Genomic DNA, 20,541 nt, shown 5'->3' on the forward strand with positions numbered 1-20,541 from the left:
GCAGAGTGAGTGAAACACAAGTAGCCATAGTTTTAATTAGCAGAGTCCTTTGTCTACCGTTTAAATGGTGAGCTAACCTGATTCAGAAAGGCTTTGCCCCTCTTCTACTCACACACCACACAGGGAAACTCTAGGAGAGGCTGCACGGAGGACTCCCACAGCTCGGACGGATGTAAACAGAGCACTTATGGTCACCCACAGAGGGGCTAAAGCACAACACGAGAATCTATAAAGCTACAAGACAAATATATTGCCTATGACTTTGATGGCTCCTACTTTTTTTTTTTATGTTCATGCACACCACAGCACGCAATTGCATGAGACACACAACAAGTATCTACACTAAAACCCCATGGGGCAATTTTAAAATGAGTTCCCAAGACTGAGATGACAAGGAGTCTCACATTGCGTCCCCACTGGGTCATCCTTTCCAGAACTTTCCTTGAAATGAATATTGCACAGACATTGTTTCAGAGGGACACAAAAGGGGGGAGTGAAACACGCCACAGCAGTTGTGTTGTGCAATCGATCTAATGAATGGGTGGTTGTGTCTTTACGGTACAGCGCAAATTAAAAGAGCACTCAGCAGGCCACTGCAAATAAACCACAATTAAAAATGGAATTTGTGTGTTTGATTTCATGGGATGAAATATTGAGATCAAGCTGCGTGTTGGCAGCCTACTGAAACTTGTTAGGACTTTTTTCATGTTTACAGTCTCACTCCATTAAAAGATGGCTGTGTATCTAGAATGACAATGACACTGCATGGGAATGAACAGTTTTATTCAGTTCTGAAAGCACAAAAATGTGACGTGCATGCACAGATGTGCAAATGAAACGCACACATTGCTGGCTTGTGTTCAAAGAGAACATAAATATTCCATCTAATGGCACATTCTAATTTTACCATGCAAGCTTTTTCAGTTATATTTCCTGAACAGATCTGCATAACATCTGCTAAGATGTTAGGCAACACAGTTGGCAGGCAATTTAGACAATTACACAAGAATAATCTATCTATTCTGTCCGTCTGCCATATTTTGCAGGATCATATCCCAAACATCAAACCAGCTTCATGTCGCCTAATAAGCAAGCATGGGAGCCAGAACAGTTATGCTCCCTGCAGCTCCTTTGTTGTTGCCTTGGCAAAACAACCAACAGAGTGTAAAGTGGAAAGCTGAGTCAGTCTGGCACCCGGGCCATGTTGGTGCCTCTTATCAAAGTGGCTCCATGTGAGAGGAATGCTTTTGGTCTACCTGGCCCTGAACTCTGCCTAATTACTGATTAGTCCTCTCACCTTCTCCTCACCTCACCGCAACAAAGTCAATGACACACATAAAGATGCCAAAGAGCAGTACTGCAGAAACACTGTTAATGACTTCTGCCCTCCCGGACATCTGCCATGATGTATTTTCTCTGTGTGTGTGTTCACTCCCGGCTTACGCTGAGAAATTTTAACAGATTGTTGTGCAAGGACTCCACTGTTTGAGTGCCAGAGGTTACAGTAGGTGTGAGGAGAAGAAGAAAGACAGTGAGACAGAGACTGGCATGAATAGCTGGAATGCAAGACAAGGCAGAAAGGCTGTGATGATATGAATACAATGCTATGTGTGTAAGTAGCAAAATGAAAGCTCTAGGGTTGAATCCGCACACTAAAACCCCCATAATCCTGTTAGCACACTTTAACACGATTGGCTGGAGTGATCTATACACTCCAAATTATGGTGCTGTTTGATTGGATTAGGTACTGAGTTCATGGGGGGTCACTTTAAAAATGTAGGTCTGCCCCCCCCCCAAAAAAAACAAAACAAAAAAACTGTGGCAACCCAAAAGATGCTATCTATCCCACCAGAAAATTGTCTATTCTCTAATTTATGTCTAACACCTTTCTCCCTCGGCTTGGTTATTTCTCTCCTCTGTCACATCTAACAGAATAATCACAGTGGTCATGGTTTGGAGTCTGCAGTCTTCTGTGTCCTTTAAGGATTCATCGACGGGTTCAACTCCTACGAGAGCCAAAGCGAAAATTAAATTTAGCAACGCAACATTTCTGCATTTACACATTCTTAAAACGGCAAACAGGACATTTCTGTGGGAGACCATGCTGTATTTTACATAGTCTGTGGTTGCCCCTCACTGGTATTTTCTAAGCTCGGCCCCAACTGTGTTGGCTCTGAGATATTTGACATTTCTGATTAGTTTGGAGGCTGATTTTCAGGGAAGCACTGATCTCTTCAAAAACAGACATGATTATGTGAGAACAGTCACCACAAAATAGGGACAGAGGCCACCGTGGTCTCCAACACTAAGTCATGACGGTAAATCTGATGTTACAGCCCTTCAGCAAATACCACAACAGTGCGTTACTTGTGCAGCAGCCCAAACATGGTTGAAAACCAAACTGGCATGGTGAGAAATGACAGAAAAATAATAATAATACAAAAAAACAACAGTTTACTTCCTTTCTGTCCTTTGATTCTTCATGAAATCATCCTGCTTTTCAGCTTCTGGCCAACACCCACTTTTCAAAATGTGCGTCTGTATATTGCGTCGGAGTTAGCTAACCTCAGGGTCGTCAAATTGTGAAGTACTGCAGGAGCTGACCAAGTTAAATATCAGAAGCAGGAGCAGAGATTATAACCCCAAGACTTCACTCCACTTGCATAGCTCTGAGCAGGGTAAAAGGATTCTTGGAAACCGTCGAAGCTTCGCAGCTCTCGCCAGTGCCGAGACTCCTTCCATGCACTCATTACAATGCTATGAAGAATATCCTGAGGCAGGGCTGTGGCCTCTAGTCCCAGTCAGTCCAGGCCTCCAAGCATCCAGAGAGCTGTAATGATGTCAGACCTGCGACTTTTTGTTTCCTTATTTCCTGCACACAGCATGCCTACCAGTCTTTTTTTCATTACAGATTTGTGAACTAGTGCCCGAGTGAGCGAAAGTGAGTGTGGCTATGTCGGTGTTCAAACAGCCTAGACCTGGTCTAGATTTACCATAATGCACTACATTCCTTACAAGTGGGCAGCTAGTTCATTAATGTAGCCTGGCTCTCTTTAGGTGACGTTGCTCACAGTTCATTCCCATTGTTGCTCTAATGATGAGGTAACACACATGTTTTCAGGTGTGTCCTCACAGCATGAACTCCAGCCCCTAACACACTGCGGTCAGGCTTTTTAAGGTTTCACTTATACAAGACCTCAAACAATGGTATCGTTTTAATCAGTGTAAAGTGCCCTGACAATAAACTTAGCTACTGATATGCCTGTTTACAAGAAACCCCACAGAGTCTATATCTGGAATAATTAGCAATGTTATCAGACATAGCTCAAGGCGCCTGGTCTGGAGATTAGCCGCACACTGAAGGTAATGTCTGGTTCCTGTCTGATTCACATCATTAACCTCTGATCTCTATCTCAGTGTGTTGCACTTATACTGTACACAACTTCAACTTTCCTCTGCATGACAAAAATAACTTTTGCGCGGCTGCATAATTATAATCCCACCAATCAAAAAGGCAGTGTAAAGACATTAGCATAGCACTTTGTACCAAGCTGTATGTTAATCACACTTTTAATTATTCAATCTTTATTTTTGATAGAAAAAAGAGTTTCTGGGGATGCTGCAGCAGCTCAACCACCTGAGGGACAGACAGCCTTTTCTGGTTAAACCCCTCAAAGCTCAAGGCTGCCTGCGGCGTGGAAGTCTGTGGGTTCTTAATATACAACTTCTGATGCACAAATATAAACATACGCATGGTCTCATTCACATACGTGCCTCCATGTGAGCACAAACAATTGCCTCTTTCATATCCCGAAGATTTCATCACGTCCTGCTTCATGTCTCCACACTTGACTGACAAGAGCAGTTGATACATGGGATCATACATCAGCCTTGATGATCTGATGTTCTGTTGTCTTGGTTTTAGAGGATTCACTGAAGGAAAATAAACACGGCCGTTTAAGTTCTTATGTTGAAGTGTGCACTCTGCAATGCAGTCTCTCCTTCAATGACCCTCCACAGCTACTGTTCACTGTGATGGCTTTCTTTCTCCTACTCTCTGTCTTTGTTTGCACTTTTCTGGTAAACTAGCTCAAATCAGTATGTCAATTTCAAGTTTTTTCTCACAGTTTTAAAGGTGAACTAAAGCTGGTTTGCAAGAACTGAACTTTTTAAAGTGATTAAATAATATTTTGAATTTTTACACTGAAGTATGATTGGAGGAAAACTAGAAGCAAACTAGCACCAAGAAAACTATAAGTTTCACAGGTTTTTACCCTCACTTCTTCACTCTGTCTCTTCAATCCATCTCTCATTATACTTTATCGCATTTTGAGATTTACTGTGCCTACAGAGACGCTAACAAAACATTTCAAACTGTTTTAAAAGTAGTAGAACGGTACTTATATGGTGCTTGTGTGGATGTCCCAGAGTAAGTGCACCTATTTAAGTGTGTGCATCTAAAATAGAGTGTTTGTTTTCTTGATTTCTTGATTTGATTGTACGATAAGAAAATGTTTACCCTTGCCAAATGCTCTTAATTTTATTCCTCCATTTAAAGAAGGAGAAAAAGGAAGAAAGGCACAGGGGAACGTGTCTGATTACTTACTCATTAAGAGAGTTAATGAGGTGTGAGAGCTGTTAAAAGAATGGCAGTGTGCTGCCACTAAATGCTAACTACTTTCTTCCTCCCTGCACGGTCAAAACCCACAAGTAGACACACACACAAACTGTGGGCTTTTAGAGAGAAGTTACGGGACCTGGATATGTACCAAAAAATGACTCAAGATACAACTGCAAATAATGCATTCAAATAATCAAGCATATACAAATTATTCATGTCCACATTTTGTTCAAATCGGTGTTCGAAGTGTAATTCCTAAAATGTTCATTAATACTTTATAGCATCTACTGTGCTTTGAAAAGTTACAAATTTATCAGTTTTTCTGTGTATCAGAATACATAAACGTAATCAGCACCACCAGGACTTCACCAGCCTAGCAGTTCAACCCTGAATGATACAGTAGCAGTTATCCAACAGCAAAGCTGAGGACATGATGAAGTCTTGACGGGGACTTTTGACTTGAGACTCTGACCTGGTAAAATCCCAGAACAAAAAAAACTAAAAAACAAGCAGGCCCAGCATGAACCCTGAACACCGAACACCCAATTCAATTTCAAATTAAATCAAATTGCATATCTATAAATACAGTACATAGAAAACCACTGATTTAAAAACGCAAAATGTTAAAATGTCATTTCATGTCAACTGAATACTGCAGTTAATAGAATTTTTCTAATAACGTGATTTGACTACAGAACGCTTCACTTGTACTCCGAAAAAGACTGAAAAACAACTGCCTCTTTCAGTGATGGGAGACAGTAGATATGTGCAGGTAGGGGAAGTAGGGAGTTAATAATAAGTCTGTCAGACATAGAGTACAAATGGAGCCATTAGCTCTGTCATGGGAGAAGCTGCAGCCTATGCAGCCCCACACACAAAAGAAAAACAATGATGGATAAAAAGAAAAAGGAGGAAGAGTCATGAAGTAGAGCATTTGATTGAGGCCATGTCTGCATGGCGTGGAAGTCTGTGAGTTCGTAATACACTACTTCTGATGCACAAATGAAAACATACACATGAATTCATTCACATACATGCCTCCATGTGAGGACAAACAATTGCCTCTTTCATATCCCGAAGATAAATGTCTTTATGAGTGCTTGAATCCCCACTTGAAATATGAAAAAAACAACAAAAACTAAAATCCTGTCTATGTTGACATGCCTCATTTATGTGTAGACATGTCTTTGGTTGAGTTACAAGACAACAAACCCACAGTGTCAGGTATATAACGAAAGAGGGAAGGTGTTAAAAGTGGAGGATATCATAAAAAGAATGAGGTGAGAAGGAGTATAGATCGAGGCTGCCAGGCCTTTGGGCACTTGCCAAAACACAGGCAGGCGTGTGTGCGTTTGTGTGTGTGTGGCCCGGAGAGAGTGACTGAGTATTTCTGTGTGCGGCCAAGAGTATCTGCGCCTTCCTTCTCACTCCTCCCATCCTTCTCTCTCCACACCTTAACATATTGCTTTCTTTCTCTCTAAAATAAATGATAAACATGCCTCCTAGCCGCGTCTCCTTTCACTTCCTCTTTCCTGTCTATTCTCAGTGTTTTGTACCTCCACAGCAGTCAGCGCAATCTGGACAAGAGAGCCAGGCACCACCGCTACTATCATCATCATCATCATCATCATCATGATTACCATTATCATCTGCAGGTCAAAACACAGTCTTAAACTCTACAATCCTTCATTCATGTTCACACAAATTATCATGCACAGGCAGACAGATATAGCACATGCAAGCAAGCAGAACGTGTAAGGTGTTTCTCTGGTCCCTTTGTGGTGGAAATGAGAAGAAGAGGAGAGAGCTGGATGGAGCTCAGTGGGAGGAGGCCTGATAAGAGGGAAAGAAGAAACTGCTGCTTTTAAAAAGAGAAGAATAGACAGGCTGCTTTAGGAATACTCTCACACAAAAACCCAGGAGAGAAAGTTTCTCTTTCTCACTTTGTCTCGCTTCTGGGACTAAATATAGGCTCTACAAAGAATCCTAATGAAAAACAAACACTTTGCTAATACAGTCGGCAGCCTAATTCAATGGCATCTGTTTGCCTTTGTTGTTTTTTGATTTCTTTTGAAAGCTAATGTCAACATGAGTCCACCAAAACTAGTACAAACAGGGAAGAAAAATGAGTAGAGCTGCATGTCACCTCACTCAGTCCTTCTTTCCTCTGCAGTGTCACTTTCTATATTTATTTATATGGAGTTCAGGAAATAAGTCATCAAGCAGCATTATCTCATTTCCAACAGACCTCACGGACTGTCTCAGAAAACTGCTCATTTATAGGTTTAACCCTCGAATGTCCTACACTTCTACACATGCTGAAAGAGGAGGATGGAGGCCATCTGGCCGCATCTGGAGAGGGTTTCGTGATTTATTCTGATGTTGAAAAATGCAGCGAGCACAACACCCTCTGTCTCTCCCTTTCTCTCCGCTCTCATAATACACACACATCCGCAAACTGTCTCTTTTTCGATGTGACCTAAAGGGGATTTCATGGATGGACTCCGCTCTAATCATCTACAGCTCACCGACCAATGAGAAACACACAGCGCTCCCAGACTGGAACACTCAACAACCACCAAGAGAAAACACAATGTCAGAGGAACTTATCAAGTCCACATGAGGGCTGACAGACACACACAGAGAGAGAGAGAGAGAGAGAGAGAGAGAGAGAGAGAGAGACACACACACACACACACACACACACTCACACACACACACTCACACACACACACACACACACACACACACACACACACACACATTGAGAATCAAGCCTGAGCTAGTTTAACTGTTGCCCACATCTCTTCTTTCACTATAAATGATTCATGATGTCTTTGTGTATTTGTAGGCTTAAAAGTCCCATATGAGCGCATACATTTGGCTGCGTGCTTGGCTGCCACCCGTGAAGCAAATGAAAGCATTAGCAAGGCAAAGAAAGAAGGGAGAAAATCTATACTTTCTCCAAAGCTCTTGATTCACCCTAATTTCCCCCTACCATTATGTCTACTTGAGTTTCTGAGTGTGTCCAAGCCTTTCATTGGCAGTCAAGCTGAGTGATGGAGCAGGCCTGAGCGGCATCGATCATGACAACCGCTTACAGGCACTATCAACAGACAGCGGGGTGTACGATAGCCCTGGTTTGCACAGGGACGCAGACAAGCCCTGTCCATCCATCATGCTGTCTACCTGCTGGACAATAGAAAAGTGGGAGAAGAACAGAGAGGAAAAGGAGGGAGGGGTGAGGGAAAACATACCTCTCAACAGGTCCATTATCACTGCCATTACCTATCTCTACATTAGCCAGCGGGCTCACTCCAAGCCAGAAATAATGATCTCCATCTCTGAGAATAGCCTGGAAATCATTTTGCTAGATTGGACTAATGTTTTACACTGAGTCAGGGCAGGGGTAAGAGGGAAGGAGGTAGCCATTTAGAAAGACAACAAAGTCAATCTGGTTGGCCAGTCTCACTCTCTCTCTCACACACACACACACACACACACACACACACACACACACACACACACACACACTGTGTGGTCTTACTAAACTGGTTAAAGATGCCTCTTTGTGAATGTCTGGCTACCTAGAAAATGGAAAACTGATCCTGAAGATCGGATGACAGCTTTTCCTGGAAGCGCTGGTCTGAGGTCAGTGTTATTGAGACACTGTGATGACAGATCCACCACACCTAACCACAGGCGGCTGATACCAGATCAGAGGACTGTCACTAAGACACACATTCAGGAGCTATTTCAATCAACACGAAAACTGAACACTTCAAGACCCTTAATTGACTCCATGCAAAGACGCAGAGAGGGAAAAGAGAATAAAAACCATGAAACACAGTGAGCAGGAGATTTGATCAATGCTGACCATATTGATCCCCCGCAAAGATCATCCTCTCGTTTCCTCTGCCTTCCTCTAAAGAACATGTATAAAACTCTTTTCTATTCTCTAGAGTGACTGAAATCGAAAGTGAAATCTCCCAGTTATTACTTTTAACTGCTCACAGTCGCCGTCACACATGTAAAGTATCAGGAGAGGAGAGGGGAGGACGAAGCCAGAGGCAAGGTGAGCAGAGTATAGCTACCTTTATATCACACCTGTACTCTCTGCAAATCCCTCTGAAAGCTAAACTTAACAACAGCCCAAAGGTACATGCAAAGATACAAAGTCAAGGACACCTCTAAATAGAAATTATTGGAATAGAAAAATGCATGACTTCCATTCAACACTTCCTGTTGTAGTTGGATAAGCAACTTCTTCTCTGAACCTCTGATTCGTTTCTCTCTAGTTTTTCCTATTTCGTATTTACAGTTTGTAAATGTTTGCATGTTGTGGGTGTGCATTGACTTAAATATGCAGTACATATGCATCTTGCTGCCACATTGCACTGAGTGGGAGTTAGTTGACCCATAGCACAGAAGATAGAGGTGAAGTGATGGAACAATTAAGCCTGCAGAGTCTTCCCTTATTTACCTACACTGGCCCCTGCTCACCATGATGTATTAGACAGGTGCATAGTGGCTGACGTGAAGTCAAGAATTCACCCCGGGCATATATCACCTTATCTTTAACAGGACACACTCGCATGCACAGAAGCACACCCTTCTAAACAAGAACGACCATACATACATGCGCTTTCGCTCCCACGCAACGTAATCAGCAGTAAATCAGTCCTCTCCTCCCCATATAGCTGCACTCCATGATTCACAAAATACACAAAACTCTATAGGAGTTGGCTGAAGACAAGAGCAGCTATTGCACACAACTTGTATAGCTTGAGAAACAGTCCAAAACAGAAGTGCATTCAGCTTAACATAGGAGACCAAAGAATCAATACATTTTCACATTTTAGAAGCTCTCACTAATGAATATTTGGAATTAAACACAATAATTTTCAAAATTGTTGCTGACATCTACATTTTTTATCGATTGACAAATTTTCTAATTCATTTTGTGATTATTAATAAGTCAAGAAAAGGTTTTGTAGTGGACATTAGTTCATGAAATGTTTGTACCTGAAATGAAAAATACAACTGAGGTTTTGTTTTACTTGTCTCATTACCTGAAATGCATGTTTTTGGATGGTGGGAGGAAGCCAAAGTACCTGGAGAGAACCCACCCAAGCACAGGGAAAACATTCAAACTCCACACAGAAAGGCCCAGGCCCGGGAAACAAACCCAGAGCCTTTTTGCTGTGAGGCGACAATGCTAACCACTGCACCACTGGGCCGTCGCATCAGACACTAGTCTAAGAAAAATAACAAGCAGCCCAAGGTCATAGAACAGCATCTCTGCAATTGCCACAGACCTTGTTTGTTACATTTCTGAAGACTTTAACAACTAGGCCTATGGAAAAACTTACTGTGTAACAACTGCGTGTAAACTTTATTGTTGTGTTTTCTTAGATGGGAAAAACCTTTTCAGCAGTTAGATGCACAAGCATATGCTGATTCTCGTGACTTTTAATGAAGGAAAACACAGCTGATGCGCAGATCATGTACAGTGGACGCATATGAGAGAAAGTTACCCGGGCAAGAATGAAAGAGTGTGTGATTTGATATATATCCTGTATGCTCAAGAGCGTTCAGGGACTTTGCATCTCCATCTGCTCAACCAGACTGCACTGCTTGTCCCAGACAGCCTATTACATAAGTAAAGAGGTAAGGTTAGACACTGGTCAGCCAGCACTTTGTGTTTGTGTGTATGTGAACAGATTTGAGGAGGCAGCATTTCCTTCCTCTGACAGGTGTGCACATGTCAGAGGTCAGTAAAAGTATTCCTCAAGCTATGAATAAATAACTACAAGGTCTCTGAGCCTATGGATATCTTTCATGAATATTACATGTGGCTGTCAGGAGAGCAAACAGCTAAACTTACAAACCAGCAATACATGCATTAATTCTGTAAAAGTATGTTTTTAATCTTTTATTTGTCTTAAAGGTGCAATATGCCAGATTTTTGGTTTAAAACACTCCAAATGAGCTAAAATTATACATAGAATCTGAAGAAATCACAGTTTGAATCCTATATCAAAGATGTCTAGTATTGCTGAGATGTATTGAAATTAGCATGCTAACCAGCTAGCCCCGGGACATCCTGTCTCCCACCCAACACCTCAGGAGACAATAGTGAGTCACAATAGTGTCCAGTCTGCCATCAGTCCAACATGACAGGAAGAAGTAGTAGAATATTTTTTCTTAGAATATATATAACTGCAAATGCAACGATGACTGAAAGTAGAGTTAACATTGGTGTTGTCTTATTTAAATGTTTATTAGATTTGGTTCACATGTTTGTTTTGGTTACAGCAACTTTTCTTGTCTGAACACATTTACATATCTGGCAATGCCTTTGTTCAGTTACTCTATCAATGCCATTTGTTAAAGTAGACTATTTTTGTGGGTTTTTCAATTTGAAGGAGAGAAAACTGGGACTAGAACTGCAGAGAGACTGAATCAAAGCCTCAGGGCTTTCATTTTCATTTTCTATCAGTGTTCTTCATTAACTTCCCTGCATAAAGAAAGTCATTCCACAAGAGCTAACAGCCCAATACTTTTCAGATTCAATTTTACCCGGCCTCAACTCCAAACCCACCTCTCATCTGAGTGTGTGTACGTGTGTGTGTGTGTGTGTGTGTGTGTGTGTGTGTGTGTGTGTGTGTGTGTGTGTGTGTGTGTGTGTGTGTGTTAGGATGGGTTCTTAGTCCGGAATAAAGGTGAAGGCCAGAAATTGCAGAGGTGCCAGTTGCTAGGAGACAAAACAGGTACCCAGCTGGAATTGTGACTAAGCCTCGAGGGCAGCCTGTGTGTGTGTGTGTGTGTGTGTGTGTGTGTGTGTGTGTGTGTGTGTGTGTGTGTGTGTGTTCTGTTTGTGAGAGGACGGCTGAGGCTGGCAGAGGAAGGAGAGGACAATGGAGTTGGTCCCAGCTGTGCTGCAGTGGGTGGGAGTCATCCTGAGAAAAAGAGCTTAACAATGGACATTAGTGACTGCTCTGGATGTTTACCCTGTTCTCCAATACCCTCATCCTCCCACACTGACAGACCACATGCAGTGTAAGTAGGGAGTGAGCGAAGCAAACTTTACAACCACCACAGTGACAGACAGACAACAGTTTGGAACAACAGTTTCTGCTTGTGGATCAAATTATTCAGTCTGACCAACAAGAAGTTTCAACGTATTTTTCTTAATGTTACCACGACTATTTCATTGGTAAAAGGAGTTCCCTTGGAAATTGCTCATGTAATTGTCGATGCTTCGATTTGCACAAATTAAACATTCACCTCCTTTAAATTTGATTGGCAGCACAAACCTAAGAGCAGATATCCAAAAGTACTTGCATGGTTTGATGCCATAAAGAGTAAAAATAGTTTTTGTGTCAAATGTCTCTTTAAGACAAAAAAATTCTATCTTTTACTCATTCGGTATGTGATATTATCCACTTGCATTCCTTAAAATATTTTAGAAGCGCCGCATATGGCCTTGAGGTGTGTTCATTATTGAGTGACCAGCCTGGAGCAGCAGATGTGATCTGCAATGCTCAGGAGATAAAGATGAGGCCAGACTATGCTTTCAGGATTAATGAACCCTTGCAGAGGTGCAGCCGAAAGGCATGGATTATTACTGCAAGGGCCAAATACACACTCCAACATGCAGACACACTCACACACAGATATATCCCTGAATGAAGGAAACCGTATTTCCCTTCTCCAACAGAGTCCAACACAATGAGAGGCTGAAGCACATCCATCATCATCCACAAGCATTTGCATAACGACTGATTACTCCCTAGGGCTCAGAGTTGTCTGCTGGATTAATGAATGCATGCCAGTACAGTTAGCATGCTGTCGTGAGCCAGATGAGGCCAATACCTTCAGATAAATTACTGAAACAATGACAGTTATGATGGATAAGTGGGAACACAGTGGCTTTTTGTTCCATGTGTGAACACTGAATCAAGTCCATTTGCTCAAGTTGAACTAACATGCCACTGAGCTTGCTTGTGTAATCACGTCTCTGGCATGTGTCTTTGTGTGCTCTTGAAAACAACTTCTGGATCATTTTATTGCCATAAGTTCTGCATGGATGCCGACGCATAGCCCGGGGCTGAGCGCATGCATACGTGTGTGTGTGTGTGTGTGTGTGTGTGTGTGTGTGTGTGTGTGTGTGACAGAGAGCCCCTAAGGAGACTGTGTGTCACAAAGCCAGCCTGGCACTCACTAACGGACTAACTGCCAGAGCAGGGGGCATGAAATTAAAACTCACCACCCAGGAAAGAGGGAGAGAGAAAAGTCAGTGGGAGGGGGAGGTGGGGGAGGAGGAGGAGGTGGTGGAGGAGAAACAAAGGATAATAAAGATGCAGGGGGAGAACAGGACACAATAGGCTGACAATATAAAAAGGCAACCAGATCAAATAGGAAACAAAAGAAATTTGCAACTGCCGTGTTGAAATGTGCTCTGCATTAATGACGCCTGCTGCCATTTACTATATCATATCTGTGTCATGGGAAAAATAAGGATCTGACTAAAAGAAAATCCTGACACTACCAAAAAAAACCACAAGAAAGACCATCAACTGTTTGGAGAAAAAGTGCAGCTGACCCTCAGAACTTCAAGCTATATATCATCATATGTGTTGACTTGCCTTGTTGCCAGACATACATTTGGTTTGTGTTTCTTATGATGGCAATAGATCATCCCACTGGTCTAGACCTAATCAACACTGAAGCTGAGCACAGATCTGGCAGCCACACACACACACACACACACACACACACACACACACACACACACACACACACACACACACACACACACACACACACACACACACACACACACACACACACACACACACGTACTCTATGTAGGCGTCCTCTCTACCATTTTCAACTCTGACCTCTGCAAAGAACAGGAGGCCCCGAGAGGCAATGATGGATATGCCAGACGCAGGGAATGTGTGTGTGTAAGTACACATTTGTATGCTTACCTGACAACGCTACATCCTGTACCTGAACTTCGCTATTTATTTTCTTTGCTGTATTTTACTGCTCTGTGCAAATCGTCCCCCCTCAAATACCCGGCATACTGGTACAGAAGTGTTTACAGAGAAAATAACACGCATAAACGCTGAAATGTAGACACACATGCGGCTGGGAACAGCCGAGCGTATGGCCTCACCCCGCGGTTTCTATCTCACCCTAGCCATGACCTTTCACCCGGGCTCTGTGAGTCAGGCTGGGAGGGCCCTGAGCGTGACCGATCCATTAGACTCCTTTGACAAGGATGAGAATGACATCTGAACCCCCAGAGGCAAGGGAGGGAAGAAGACGACAAACGGGAGGAGGACTACTAAAAAGCTGGGAAAACATGGGCGGTGTAGGTAAGGGGAGAATGCCCCCTAAAATGTTAGCAATCAATCCATCAATCAATCAAAACTCTTCATCCACGCCTTGTCTTACTAGTTTCAGTTTTAACCTTGATTAATGGATTTACTTTATTTTAGCTGACTGTATCAGTTTGCAGTGATTTTATCTGCTGAGCTAAAGTGTGTTAGAGAGCACATCAACCAGCCTGAATGATCAAAACCAAATGGAGACGAGCTGTGGCATTTGTTCAAAATAAAAAGCATAGTTTTGTTTTATTTGTGTTCACTTAAACAAATAAAATGTCACAAAATGTTCAGCAAGGAATTTCCAACAAATAAAAAAGTAATAGTCTTCAATATAAACTCAACTTTGGATCGACTGAACAACTTCACTTGCCCAAAATTTGAAATCTCCTTAAGTACTCCAAAACATGCTGTTTTTACCTCCACGTTTATATTGATGTGTTTTCAGTGTACTGCGTGAGACACGTCACTGACACTTCAAACGCTTCTGCATGTACACAAATACAAAGACGCATTCTGTCATAATAAGTCAGATAGCATTTCAAAAGTGATAATAGCAGCAGAAATGCCTCGCTCCGAGCTGAAAAGGGAGACCTTGGGCGGAAATAAAGGCAGGAACAGGAGTGGCAGTGTGAGGGGAGGAGGTGGGGAGAGATGGAGGGAAGGAGGAAGATGGGACTTTAAGGATGAGCGAATGAGAGTGAAAACCCTGTCTGGAATGCCTTTGTCTGCATAGGCTAATATTTGTTCTTGGATTTTGCTTTTTCCCCCTTCTCTTATTTGCTGTTGACAGAAAGGAATGAAAAGGCAGATAGCCAGCAGGTTACCTAGTAGCAAGACTTTTGTGCTCGTATGCGTGCGTCTGTATGCGTGCGTGTGCGTGTGCGCGTGTGCGCGCGTGTGCGTGCGTGCGTACGTGTGTGTGTGTGCGTGTGTGTGTGTGTAGCCAGCAGGTTCCCAAGCAGCAGGTGGTGAGCAGAGGCAGAGTATCAAATCTAAGAATCTTGTTTGCTGCACAAAGGTTTTCCGCTACTCCGCAAATGAACCTGTTTGGAAGCACATTCACGTGCCAAACATGCGGCAAAAACGTGTGCCTCTGTGTGAGACGGAGAGGACACGGAGAGAAAAGGATGGAGACATACAAACTTCTTACCAAGAAGTTTGCCAAGATCCTCTCCACCTCCGTGCCCTCCCCTCACCCTTCTCGCCTCCTGGGGAGTGAGGGGCTGAGGCAGCCTGGGTGTCTGCCTAAAGGCCAGTTTCACAGCGGGCCAGTCAGTGCAGCGGCACTTTGATGTCTTTGTGGTGAGACTCTGCCTCATGTCCACGCTCATTAACTTTGTCAATGACAGATCAATGTGAGCCTGCACAACGCCGCGATGCCTTGAAATTACAACCCTATTTGCCATTTGAAGTCTGGACTGGCTTTGGCATCGCTCTGAATAAACACACAATACAGCAAGAGACTGAGAGAACGTTCACTCGTGATAGCACCCATTTAACAAGAGCAGCCCCCCTCACAAACGCAAGGAGGATATGGCTCCACTTAACTCTGGCATCCCAGCTTCCTCTGGCTTAGTGCTCGCAGACAGCAGTCCCATCTCTTCACATCCTGCAGGTCCCTGTTTAATGATTAGGAGATTACAGCCCTTGTATGCTTTTGCACCCTCACGTCAGTCAGACAGATGCAGCCGACCGGAGAGCTAAATCAGTGAGAGCAGTTCAAGCTTGTCTATAACAACATGACCCACATTGTCAAGATCTAGCACTTAACACCTCCGAACCACTTCTTGAATATTACCTCTGTCTTTTGTGTTTTGCTTTATCTTCCACTGCATCTCATTTATAGCTGCTTCTCCCCGTTTTTTTGATGGCCTGTTAGTTTCAGTGAAGTCAATCTGGTAGATAAGATTAGTTCTGCCCGAATGCTAAAATCTGATGTCAACCTTTTGCACTTTTTTAGTGTAAGAAACATGATTTCCTTTTATTTACTAAAAATTAAACACTTTTCCTACGTCAGTATTTAGCTTTTTAACAAAAGCATCCTCATAGAAATGTCATTGTTATGTAGATCAGCAAATATCAGAGCGATACATAATCAAGACGAAAACTGAATGAAAATTTGTGTACAGTTTTCTATACTTATTACAATGAACACGGTTTCAGGACCAAACAAAACAGCCTGTTTTGCCTTCATAATTATCACTGATAGTTTTGGAACTCAAAATGAATAATAATGAAACGTAACTGAAAGCATGAAAATTACCAAATTTAATAAAACAACAAAAAAGTGACGTTGCAGTTCACATGTTGTGCTGCTTCCTCAAACTCATTGCATACCCAACACATGTAATGCCCCCCACACAAGCATCCACAAAAAACAAGCGCACGCGCACGCGCGCGTACACACACACACACACACACACACACACACACACACACACACACACACACACACACACACACACACACACACACACACACACACACACACACACAGCCGCATACACACCAACATATGCAGCCAGAGAGATCATCTGTACTCTAAATATTTAAAAAGCCGATTCCTCTGTCTGTAATTAAAACCACTGCAGCATTCCACGGCTGTATCCCGTACCACCAACCCATCTCTCCCTCTCGCTCTCCATCTCCATCTCCTCTCTTGTTCTCTTCTTCCTTCCTCCATTTTGACCTTTGCTGCAGTTGCCTAGAAATGGGATGTTTGAAAATCTTCCAAAAACAATGAAACTGTGGGAATTTTCTGTGCAACAACTGCCCTCTCCTTGACACCCATGAATCCCCTTCCCTCTCACTACCACAAGCACCTCACCACCACCACCACCACCACCTCTCATTTCCACTCACAGCTCATCGAGGAAGGCACTGGTTCATTTACCGCCAGGAGAAAGTAAAAGGTCAGGTTTTGTCTGGAAAGTAGTGAGCCGTCTCTCCTGAGTAGAAGGGTGCCTTTCCTAAGAGAAGTAATGATATGTTAGGACAGCCCGCAGAGCAAACACAGGATCTGTGAGTCAGCACCACACACTGTTTGGTTACCAAACCCGGGGCTTCTGTCATGCCCGGGCCTGCGGGGGATACCAGGGGTAAATCCTCTCCCTGCCCCACTGCTTCCTCCCATTAGAATTTGCCCAAATCCTGCCTTTATCACCGTGTTTGTTCTGTTGAGCGCACTAATGCTCTCCAGCTTCTCTCACAAGGTAGGTGCTTATATGTGTGTGTGTGTGTGTGTGTGTGTGTGTGTGTGTGTGTGTGTGTGTGTGTGTGTGTGTGTTTGCTTTGGCCTGCACAGTAATGCTTCCCATCCCTTCACCATCAACACGGATGGAATTCAGAGTGTAATGCGACGGAGGCCTGAAAGTGGGAACACACACTCAGACGCTCACAGGACAGACATGTTCCTGGAGAGGAGAGCAACAGTATGTTCCTCAGATCTATCCATAGATGCAATGTGCATTGTGTGTGTGTGTGTGTGTGTGTGTGTGTGTGTGTGTGTGTGTGTGTGTGTGTGTACAGTATGAGTCTGTGTGGAGTTGTAAACAAGCACTTCTCATGAAGTGAGGAGATGGTCTAGGGAGAGCTGCTCTCATTTCAAACATCATTTATTTATTAGACCCCTGTGTGTGACATACACACACAGTCACACACGCAGTGACAGAAATTCTGCAGTTTATTCCATCACGCACCAGCGATCAACCTCATTCCCTCACCCCTGTCTTTCTACCCCCTCCCCTCCCCTCCTTCTTTCCTTAAAATCGATGGAGGGTTTTGTCACCCAATGCTGCATTTCGTGCAATATTCTTCTGCAAAAAAAAGCTCATCTCACACTCAATGAATTTTCATAAACTCGGTGCGGCGCTGATTGGTAAATGAAGGGCAACAGGCTAGACACACGTGAACGTATGGGTACACACACACACATACACACCAACAACCCTATTATCCAAGCTTCGAGCGAGGGCTTTGTTTTGTACCATTGGAATCTGACAGTGATTTATGGAGAAGGGGAGTCGCACTACACCCAGATACACACAGCGACACAAAGCAAGGTTACTGGCCCAAACATGGGCACAAAGAAAGGTTACGGCACTATCAACAAAGCCACACTGACAGCAGTGCACGCTGGTCCGGGGTCAACACCACATCAATGCAGCCCAACGGATGAATTCAGCCGACCCACTATATGAATGCATTGGCCGCTTTTAATAACTTGTTTTGATGAAATCCATGAATATGAATCTCTCTGCACCCGCACTCAATGATTCCTTAATGACTCTTCCGGAAACTGTGAAAGGCTCCGAAAGCAGCCTCCCAATATCACACTGATTCCAAGTTCATATGCCAGTTTCTGGAGTCGTTTTCTGCTGCATTACCGCTGTGGTTTTGTCAGAGCTCTGAACCCTGAGAGGCCTGACACACCCTGCCTCTTAGCACAGGTATGCCCTCCACAGTGCCAGGCCGTCTTCTTCTCCCTCTGCACGCACACGTTTGATCCCCTTTATATCTGCTATCGGTTACAGCTCAGGTGAGGAGATCACATTCCTACTGACTCATTATGAGTGCTGAGGACACAAGGCAGCGATTTAGCTGGTAATTTGCAACAATTTTAGCTCCATGGTTGGTTTTGGAACACACACATGCAGACGCTGCAGGAGGAAAACAGATTCCCGAGGGAATACTTTTTTTTGCACAGCAACCACAGACCTTTTCTGCAGTGGATTGCAAAATCCATTCTGGGTGCAAGCTGGTCGCTTCTCATGTTTTTGCCGGGACAAAACAGACAGCTGTGACACACTTTAACGCAAAAGGAAGAGACAAAGGTAGTGGGAGGGACAGACAGACAGACAGAAGAGGAAATGTTCGCCTCTAGCTTGTGCTTAAAAGTTAAATAAAACACACACTGGTGACTCAGACACATAACACTGACAGTGAGTCATCCTTAATGAAGCATAATTTGGGGGTAAAACAGTCATTAATGGTTTTGCTCTCAGGGCACAGGGATATACAGCCTAACTGGATGATATTAGAGAACAGGGGTTTTCAGCTAACCCCGCTGTCACATGCACCACATGGACTATAATGTTATATTTCCTGTTTTATTTGTAATCACTCACCCCATGTGTTTTGGTGTGTTTACTTGCTTGCTTTGTGTCTTTTCCTGCCAGATTTCACACTGACTTGTGTCTTATCATCCAATCAGCCCCTGTATAAATATAAATGCTGCCTTCAAATGGGGTCGTATTTACCGTGTTCATGAGAAGAGTCCATATAAACTCTGCCCTCTTGTGGGAATCACAATCTCGGACTTTGGAATTTTCTTAAAGCTGCCCGTCCATGAGTTATGATGTGTTTGCTGACATTTCATGCAATGGTGAAGTTAATCTTTCGTTGTTAAGTTAATAAATTGTACTTTTAGTCGTCCGAAAATGATGATGTTCCCAATGGCCTTGTTCTCCCTCTTTGCCTTTCCTGCATTACATTACTCGCCTGGTAGCTTGCTAAATTGGTAGACTCCATGTTGCCATTGTCTCAGTGATGTTCTTGCGACTTAACCATTTTAAAGCCAATCAAACCATGCACACGACTTCCCATGTTGTAACCACGTGTTCACAAGTTCCTCTCTCTCCACTTTTAAGTGGCCAGATTGTCATATGTCGTTCTGTCACGCGGTATTATTGCTTTCCTGACGTTTTTTTCTAGTGTCTTCTCCTACTGTTGTTAGATGTCAGTTTCTTCCCTGATTTTTTTGTTTTGTTTTTTCATCAGCTCCCCTTCTGTTTTTGCTTAGCAGCTTTTGTAAGTAAAGCTCGCCTTCTGTTTCTACCTCCTGCCTCGTGTCGTGCGTTTGGGTCCTCCTTTTTTCTGTAATTGTGACAAATGTAGAAACACGGAGAGGTAGAGGGGGAAAGAAAGAGGGGGGCGAGGATGGGCCTAATTTGAATAGGAGCTCATTTTCAAAAAAAATGTTCTTCTCCGTTTTGCTCATTTTACCACTCGTACTCTCCTGATGAGTGCTTAAGCTTTGGCAACAATACTATAGGTTTGTATGTGTGAGTGAGTGTGTGTGTGTGTGTGTGTGGTGGAGGTTTATGAAAGCCACTCCAGGGCTCTCCAAGGCCGGCCAGCCACGGCTAGCTTGACGATTGAGGATTGGAATTCAGGAGGGCGATTGACAAAGAGGCTCTCCCCTGGTGTGTGTTTTACAGAATGAGAGAAACACACAGTTTAGATGAAAAGAAAGATGGAGAGAGAGAGAGAGAGAAAGAGAGAGAGAGAGAGAGAGAGAGAGAGAGAGAGAGAGAGAGAGAGAGAGAGGGAGAGCGAGGGTGAGAGATGAGAGATGAGAGAGCAGGTGTGAGTGCCTGAAACAGTATTGGCAACTCAAAGACACGGGTCTATTCAGCGGTGTGTAATTGCGGCTGCAGTGGCTGCTTGTTTCTTTAATTTTCTCTTTAGAGCAATTCAGCAGCTCTTGTGTTACACATTAATTATGTTTTCTGCCCCTCC

At 43.3% G+C, this 20,541-nt stretch overlaps 1 protein-coding gene across 4 annotated transcripts in view; it reads right to left on the reverse strand.

Annotated features, from left to right (window-relative positions):
• The window catches only part of slit1a (slit homolog 1a (Drosophila)), a 90,451-nt gene that overhangs the window by 40,507 nt on the left and 29,403 nt on the right, over positions 1–20,541 (reverse strand). The window lies entirely within an intron of this gene.

The sequence above is a fragment of the Embiotoca jacksoni genome, unplaced genomic scaffold (assembly GCF_022577435.1).
Source record: "Embiotoca jacksoni isolate LCO1_2020_lvr unplaced genomic scaffold, fEmbJac1.0.p SCAF_12, whole genome shotgun sequence".
In the NCBI taxonomy this organism is placed as follows: Eukaryota; Metazoa; Chordata; class Actinopteri; family Embiotocidae; genus Embiotoca; species Embiotoca jacksoni.